The sequence below is a fragment of the Pristiophorus japonicus genome, chromosome 11 (assembly GCF_044704955.1).
Source record: "Pristiophorus japonicus isolate sPriJap1 chromosome 11, sPriJap1.hap1, whole genome shotgun sequence".
NCBI lineage: Eukaryota > Metazoa > Chordata > Chondrichthyes > Pristiophoridae > Pristiophorus > Pristiophorus japonicus.
In genome coordinates this window covers 100,352,817-100,362,062 of record NC_091987.1, presented here as the reverse complement: position 1 = coordinate 100,362,062, position 9,246 = coordinate 100,352,817, and the positions used below count along the sequence as shown (strand labels likewise).

General features: G+C 45.8%; 1 pseudogene; it reads right to left on the bottom strand.

Moving 5' to 3' along the window:
* Positions 1–1,318: 1,318 nt before the first annotated feature.
* On the bottom strand, positions 1,319–1,556 carry LOC139276572 (U2 spliceosomal RNA; annotated as a pseudogene).
* Positions 1,557–9,246: the final 7,690 nt, after the last annotated feature.

Below are 9,246 nucleotides of genomic sequence, written 5' to 3'. Positions count from 1 at the left end.
CAAGTTCATGCAAATTGCATTACATTTAATAATAATTAACTGATAACGGATAACAATGAAAGAGAACAATAATTAAACATAATTTCAATTTGAACTTTGAACTTTTCTATCATGATTTCCAATCTCCACCTAAAGCCCCTACTCAAGATAGGAGGACACATCAAGGAATGAATAGGAAAAGCAGAAATCAAACTCCAACAAGCGATTTTAACCCTACTCGCTCAGCAGAAACCTAGCGGGCGGGCAGTTAAAATCTCCCTGGCTCTTACCTGTCCGAAAGCTGCCATGATCGCAATATCTGTAATTTTAACCTGCTCTCCTGAGCAGGCAGCAAGGATAGCAGGGTCCTTCTATACATATGCATGTTGCGACCCAATTACATCATTGAGACCGGACTGTAATTTTAATTCAGGCCTGAGTGGGGAATCCACCTGGAGTTAAAATCAGGGCTGCTCCTAACAAGATCTAGCTGCCATTTCACAAGTTTGACATATTAAAGGGGTAGAATTTGAAGGATATAAAAACAATGGCCCTGAATTTGGGGTCGGAGGCTTCCCGCAGGGAAATGCCTCCCATCCGCAAATAAAATGCTAGCATGCCCGGTGGTCTGGGAGTTACGGAGACTCGCGGTCCTGGGCCTCTCCGGATACCCATGGGTAGAGGCCCTCATATCCCGGGGACACACGGTTCGCCAACACCCCTGGGATCACGTGGGCCAGCCCAACTATTAAAGGGAGGATCCACATTCAGGCTTATGGAGATTCTGTGTGGACAGAAACCCCCATAAGTATGAATGGGAATACCCCAAAAATACATCTACACATCAAATACATTTAAAAAAACATTACATCTTTAAAATTAATTAAAATGTAATTTAATTAAATACTTAAAACAAAAATTTAATTTTTTGAAAAATAAATTTAAAAGTTTTAAAAGGGCTAAAAAAAACAACCTTATTGCATAATGTTTATAATGATTGATAAAGATTTATTTTTATGGTTTTTTAAATTCTTACACTGGTAAAAGCAGACCATATGCCTGCTGTTACCAGGCGTAAGAATTTCACAGGCATTTGCTGGGCAGGAGCTGGACAAATAGCCCAACTCTCCGCCCGCAGATGTTCTTTTCCCGGGGATATATGTGATCTGTCAAGAAAGTTATTGACAGATTTTTTTTTTAAATTTTTTTTAAATTTCTTTTTTTTTTAAAAATTTTCGTTGCCAATCTTTCCAATTCTTTGTCAAATCACAAACGCCAGAGGTCACCTTGCACACATCAAGGATCACTCTGCGCCAATGCTCTTAGCCAAAAGGCCGAGAGCCACTGCACCGTTCCTGGAAGTACTGCAATACCAGGTTCGTGCCATGGAGGTGGATGGGTCAGGCCCCCCACACACCTCCGTGGAGGTGGATGGGTCAATCCACCCCACCCACCTCCTATTTCCAAAAAGCATAGGAGAACCACCTTCCTGATCCAGGGAGAACCACTTTGGGGTCATGGTTACTCCCCTGTCAGGTCAGTTACGCATGATCTTAGCCAAAAGGCCGAGAAACTTATTGACAGATTGCAAGTTCCGGGTTTTCGAGCATGTACTTTGCGCACACAAACACGGCACTTGTGGGCCCTCACGGGTGTATACGATCCTCGTTTGCGTTGGTATGGCCACAAATTACGGGCCAATAAAGTTTAGTAGCTTAGGGCTAGAAGTAGAAGTGGAGCGCTAAATCAAGTACTAATCACTTCTCTTAGGGCTCTAAAGTCCGAGAGCGGGGTGGTTGCGGCAGAGCGCTGAACAATGTGGAACGCAATGCTACTGGCATCAAAGGCTGCTTCCCTTGCTTGAAATGAAGACCCAATGATGGTGCACAACCTACTTGTCGGCATTTCTGTGTTGCAAGGTGACCTGTGCGACTGCCATTACAGCCCCCAGCACCCTCAGACAGTGGAGGGCTTGGACATCTTGCAGCAATGTAACATCAAAAACTTTGAGCAGACACCAGATTGGTGCAAATAATGAAGGTCGGCCTACCTGAAAATCAATCCCTTTAATTAGCGATTCCCAAGCAACCAGCCATGTGGAAAATGCCTCCTCTTCCTGTCGTTGTTCACGCCCGGCGATACAGCAGGGGGCAGGAGGCAATTTCACATCCGGAATGGTAACTGGGCACCGCGCACTTTATGACGTCACAATCTGCGAGGCGCTAGAGGCCCGGGCGGTAAGAGTTAGCACCAGCGCTAAACTGGCACTGAAGTTTGCAGGAGTCGCTGCATTTGCTGCGCTCGCTCGCTAATCTCTTAGCGCTCCCTCCCCCAAGGCACTAATGGCAGGCGCGAAGCAACCAAATTTCTCCTCCCAGAACTCGTTATCTTGCATGGGGTTTTCAAATGTAAGTTTTTTAAAAAATTATTATTAATGAGCTCTTAGGAATGAGATCACAGTTGAAGTACTTTATTTATAACGAATGCTTGATGTATTAGCACAGACATGCTGTAATGGTGGAGTACGCGATTTTAATTACAATTGTGAAAACCTTAATAGCTCTTTTGGTATGTAAAAAAAAACCTGCTTGGTTATTTACTTCTGTTACAAGTGTGTTGGATAATGCTGTTAAGCCTTTGGTGGGATTGGAAAATGTTATGGAAAGTTCAAGTTCAAATTTAAGAAAATGACATTTAATTACAGGCCTGAGTTCTCTTATTTCACCTGACGTGGTAAATGTTCCATGGGTTGTGATTTTTTCCACACTGCATGCATTTGTCCCGTGTGAGTGGAATTGTTATGTAATCTCACACTTTTTCCATGTGATCTGTTAAGCAGTGTAAGTGCTGACAGTGGAAATGCTGTCCAACACTTCATGTCATTTCTTCTCTTAGAAAATCAATGATTAATCCATGTATCTCACTTTTCACTGCATTCTTCATCACGGGCACTGCCTGTTAGCTGCTGCTCACACGAACAGATGAAGAGAAATATAGAGGGAATTTCTGCAATTTTACTTTCGCGTTCAAATATTCAATTAATTATATATTTTTTTATTCGCTCCGGGATGTGGATGTCGCTGACAAATCCAGCTTTTATTACCCATCCCTGATTGCCCTTGTGAAGGTGGTAGTGAGCCGCCTTCTTGAACCGCTGCAGTCTGTGTGGTGAAGGCACTCCCACAGTGCTGTTAGGGAGGTCCATGATTTTGATCTAGTGACGATGAAGGAACGCCGATTTATTTCTAAGTCAGGATGGTGTGTGACTTGGAGGGGAACTTGCAGGTGGTGGTGTTCCCATGCACCTACTGCCCTTGTCCTTCTAGATGGTAGAGGTTGCAGGCTTAGGAGGTGCTGCCGAAGAAGCCATGGCGAGTTGTTGCAGTGCATCTTGTAAATGGTACAAATTGCAGCCACGGTGCGCCTGTGGTTGAGTGAGTGAATGTTTAAGGTGGTGGATGGGGTGGCAATCGAGCGGGTAGCTTTGTCCTGGATGGTGCCGAGCTTCTTGAGTGATGTTGGAGCTGCACTCATCCAGGCAAGTGGAGAGTATTCCATCACACTTCTGAATTGTGCCTTGTAGATGGTGGAAAGTGTTTGGGGAGTCAGGAGGTGAGACACTTGCCGCAGAATACGCAGCCTCTGAGTTACTCTTGTTGCCACAGTATTTATGTCCAGTTAAGGTTCTGGTCAATGGTGACTCCCAAAGGTGTCGATGGTGGGGGATTCAGCAATGGTAATGCCGTTGAATGTCAAGGGTTGGTGGATAGACTCTCGCTTGTTGGAGATAGTCATTGCCTGGCACTTGTGTGGAATGAATGTTACTTGCCACTTATCAGCCCAAGCCTGAATGTTGTCCAGGACTTGCTGCATGCAGGCATGGACTGCCTCATTATCTGAGGAGTAGCGAATGGAACTGAACACTGTGCAATCATCAGCGACATCCCCACTTCTGACCTTATGATGGAGGGAAGGTCATTGATGAAGCTAATGAAGATGGTTGGGCCTAGGACACTGCCCTCAGGAACTTCTGCAGCGATGTCCTGGGGCTGGGATGATTGGCCTCCAACAACCAAAACCATCTTCCTTTGTGCTAGGTATGACTCCAGCCATTGGAAAGTTTTCCCCCTGATTTCCAGTTTACATTTATAACAATGCGTTTTAATGGAAAGAAAGAAAGATTTGCATTTATATAGTACCTTTCACAACCTCAGGACCTCACAAAGCACTTTACAGCCAATGATGCACTTTTGGAGCAAAAGTAAAACACTGCAGATGTTGGAATCTGAAATAAAAACAGAAAATGCTGGAAATACTCATCAGGTCAGGCAGCATCTGTGGAGAGAGAAACAGAGTTTTGAACTGTAAAGTGCCTAAACGAAAGATGAGGTGCTGTTCCTCGAGCTTACGTAGAGCTTCATTGGAACAGTGGAAGAGGTCGAGGACAGAGAGATCAGAGTGGGAGTGGAGCAGAGAATTAAAGTGACAGGTGACCAGAAGCTCGGGGTCCAGTAAAGGAGGAGACCACATCGCAAACAGCGAGTAAAGTATACTAAATTGAAAGAAGTACAAGTAAATCGCTGTTTCACCTGGAAGGAGTTTTTGGGGCCCTGGATAGTGGGAAGGGAGGAGGTAACTGGGCAGGTGTTGCATCTCCTGCGCTTGCTCGGGAAGGTGCCGTGGGAAGGGGAGGGGGTGCTGGATGTGATTGAGGAGTGGACCACGGTCCCTTTGAAATGCTGAGAGGGGAGGGGAAGATGTGTTTGGTGATGGGATCACGCTGGAGGTGGCGGAAATGGCGGAGGATGATTTGTTGAACATGGAGGCTGATGGGATGAAAGGTGAGGACAAGGGGAACCCTGTTGTGGTTCTGGGAGGGAGGGGAATGGGTGAGAGCAGAGGTGTGAAGCATGACTCTGAGCTTTCGGTAAGTATGGGGGTCAGGATGGCAGTATTTGCGCACAAAATCACAGAACAACTATTGTAAGTGAATCCTAATTCTTTTGGCTCTTTATTGCCAAATACATTTTTCATGAAGACAGCAGCCCCTTAACTGGAGGAGACACCATCCATTTTTTAATATATTTCTTTAGCTAGCCTTGCCAGTTTTGTTTTCTTATCTTATTAATAATGCCTGTTGGAAAAGGGGGATGTCCCTCTCCCTGTGTGGCAGGCAGGCCATTGAGTTCTCCTCTGATGGGTTCGTTATCTTTTCATGGTCTTTACTGATTCATGCACATTTCTCAAATCTACTCTTTTTTTCCTTCAATTTCATCTTGTGTGAAGGAAAAACCCATCCTGCACTGATGTTACACTTGTAGTGTGAATGCACTGCTGGAGGTAGAAGCAGTGTCGTAGCTTGCACACCAGGATCACTTTGGAACTCACTGGGTCCAGCAATGTAGGGTTATGCTACTGGACTAGTAATGCAGAGGTGTGGACTAATAAGCCAGTAGAACGCATGCCCAAATCCCACCATGGCAGTTTTAAAATTTAATTTCAATGAAAAAAAAATCAGAACAATGGGCTGGATTTTCGGGTCATTTGCACTCCGGGTTTCGCCGGGTTCTGACCCTCCGCGGCAAGAAATGGGGCGGTGAAGTCTTTTACGTCCAGTCGCGATCCTCCTGTTGGATTTTGTGGCGGTGTTTAGAAGCACCGCTGGGGAGAGCTGTGGCAGGTGTGCAATGGCTCTCCTTGCGACATCGGCAGTAGTTTTGACTCGCACCCGACCCGTATGCCCCGAAGCGCACTCCACGATGACTGCCAGGGAAAACACAGCGGTCCAGCCCTGTCGGCGGCGGAGAGGTAGATAAACTGCAAAAAAGGTTTATTCTTTTATTTGTTTGTAGCGACTTCTGTTGTAAGGGGGTTGCCAATGTTTTTGGAATGTTTTTGTGATTTTTTTTCCCCCCTCCCAAGGCCCCGCACTTTGGTTGGCGAGGTTCCCATTTTTTGCGCCGCGAAAGTCGTACAACGCCTTCCCTTGTGCTGTGCCCCTGGTGCAGGGCCCAGCTGGCAAAAATGTCTCCACACAGTGCAAACGTTACCCGGGCGGTAACTTTCCTGCCCCGCCTCCGTTTTCGCCCCGAAAACATTAAACCCGAACATGCAGCCCAAAGAAGCTGACATCAGACCATGAAGCTGCTGTAAAAATCCAACAGGTTAACTAATGGCCTATATGAAGGAAACCTTCTCTCCTTATCCAGTCTGGCCTATAGGTGACTCCAGTCCCACACTAATGTGGTTGACTCTTAATTGCCTTCTAAAGTGGCTGAGAATCAAGAAGGCGCTCCTCCACCATGTTTGCAGGGCAACTAGGAGTGGGCAAGTGATGCAGGCCTCACCAGCAATTCCCACATTCTGAGAATGAATTAAAAAATATATACATTGGAGATGTAACAACAATTTTCAGTTGTATAGCGCTGTTAACATAGTAAAACATCCCAAGGCAAGTCACAGGCGGGTTGTCAGACAAAATTGGACACTGAGCCACAGAAGGAGATGTTAGGACAGGTGACCAAAAGCTTCGTTAAAGAAATAGGTTTTAAGGAACGTCTTAAAGGAAGAGGGAGAGGTGGAGAGATGGAGAGGTTTAGGGAGGGAATTCCTGGGCAGCTGAAGGCAGGGCTGCCAATGGTGGAGTGATAAAAATCGGGGAAGTGCAAGAGGCCAGAATTGGAGGAATGCAGAGGGTTGTGGGGCTGAAGGAAGTTACAGAAATAGGGAGGGGCGAGGCCGTGGAGGGCTTTGAATACAAGGATGATCATTTTTAAATCAGAGGCATATTAAGCAGTGCTTCCCATTCTCACAGCCTGAAGGCCGCACTCATAGTTATGGGCAACTAGTCCAAGCCATAATATTGTCTGCATAACCACAATCACTGCACTACAAACGAATGCATTGTACGAGTTCTGAAATATTTTGACGCGTAACGGCATTATGTCGGAAGTATTATCATCTTTTCTGGCACGCATGACGCACATTATAGGGCTCTGAGTATGAAAATCCATCACTTCACGACTCCTAGAGTTGATTTGCTTACAGGCTGGGTCTTAAAGTCTCTCCAGCACTAGTATTTTTCTAAGAATAAGGGAGGAGCTCTGTAAACTATCTATCTGACAAATTGAATTTTAACAAGAACGTTACTTGTTTCTAAATGTCCGTCCTCCTACAAAAGACGCTATAATGTGTTGATAAAAAATATTTGTTTTACTTTCTTATCTTATTCAGCAGAAATATTAATTTATACGGTATTCAATGAACTGGAATTGATGTGAATTGATGCAAATTACTCTCACTATTTTTTTTTAATCAGTCTGAGATGCGGCAGGGACTGGGTGGTTATGAAACAAGTCAAATTTATATTAAATTTTGGAATAAAGCCCTTCCTTTGCCTTTATCTTGCCATTTTTTTCATTTAAAAGGTAAATCTGTGTTTTTATTTGAAAGAATGAAAGAAAGAAAGAAAGAAAGAAAGATTTGCATTTATATAGCGCCTTTCACGACCACCAGACATCTCAAAGCGCTTTACAGCCAATTAAGTACTTTTGGAGTATAGTCACTGTTGTAATGTAGGAAACATGGCAGCCAATTTGCGCACAAGCAAGCTCCCACAAACAGCAATGAGATAATGACCAGATAATCTGCTTTTCGATATGTTGATTGATGGATAACTATTGGCCAGGCAACATCATCATCATAGGCAGTTCCTCGAAATGAGGATGACTTGCCTCCACGCCAAAAAAGGGATGAGTTCACAAATGTTTCAATGAAGGACCCAATGTTCCAGGTCCTGAACTACATAGTGTAGGATGGAAGATGCCTGTGCATGGATTTTTTTAACGTGTGGTGGCCGTTGCACACCAGCGACCACACGGGCTTGACAGAGCTGGGTCTTGGTCCAGTGGCAAGGATTACCCAAGACTAACTGGAGACCAGCTCTGCTGCATGGACCTAGTGCGCACACATATCGCAGTGTGGGCTGACACGTGCTGCCACTGGGCCCTTGCCTCTTCTGGCCCCGAACTCGCGCTTCTCCTGGGCCCCGATCACGTTCCTCTGCAATCTCTCGCCGCTCCTTCGCCCCGAACTCGCCGCTCCTGTTGTATCTGCCCACGCTCCAATCACCGACCTGATGACGTCCCTCTTCGCTGCCGTCACCCTCCTGCACCAGCTTGCGCTGTATCTTGCAGTCGTACACCACCGCGCTGCCCATGGCCACCGCTTGCCGCTCCTTTTATGGCCCAACAGGACACCAGGGATAACTCCCCTGCTCTTCTCCGAAATTTGTTAGAATATTTTGCAATTGCACAAGCATGTTGCACAATTTCTCTGCTTTGTACTGCACGTGCTAACCTTGACCTCGTACTTGCTAAATAAGGAAGCTTTCCACCGAGCCCATCCTTTTATTCCAATTCATAATTCATCGCTCTTATCTCTGAATGTCAACTAATTATTTGACTTCAGGCAAGTTGCTATGTTACAATTCTCTTGCAATATGTGGCACAGTGCCCCCTGGTGCAGTTCATTTGCCATAACATTTTTATTTGATTGCGATGGGACAAACAAATTATATGAGACTGTCTACGTTTAAGGTGATTGGCAAAAGAACCAGAGGCGACATGAAGAAAAACTTTTTTCATAACGAGTGGTTAGGATTGGGAATGCACTGGCTGATAGGGCGGCGGAAACAGATTCAATAGTTGTCTTCAAAAGGGAATTGGATAAATACTTGAAGGAGAAAAAATTACAGGGATATGAGGGAAGGAGCGAGGGGAGTGGGACTAACTGGATTGCTCTTCGAAAGAGCCAGCACAGACTTGATGGGCCGAAAGGCCTCCTTCAGTGCTGTACTATTCTATAATTCTATGATTTCTTGTAAATGTGTTGTTCTTTTGGTGTTAATCTACAGATCGATAAGTGAACAATGGGGGAGAAATTCGCATCATTCGCACCTCCCGTAAGTGCCCCATGGCAAACGATTCCTCACCCAATGTTAGCATGCTACCGCATCAAAATCCTGTGGGAGTTTGCAGATGCCCCAAACCGGGAGCGCCCCGGGCTGTTGCACCAGCGATGATGACGGAGTCGCCGTGCGCAGCGACCCGTTTTCACCCCGGAGCGGAAATTGGGTAGCCGTGAGGCTGCCGCTGGCAATGACAGCGCCAGCTTCGTGGGTCGTGAAGCGGGCAGCGCTCCGCCCGTGGGGTGAAAATTAAAGGGGAGGTGCGCGGCCTTGCGTTGACAATTCTGCAGGGCCCGTGC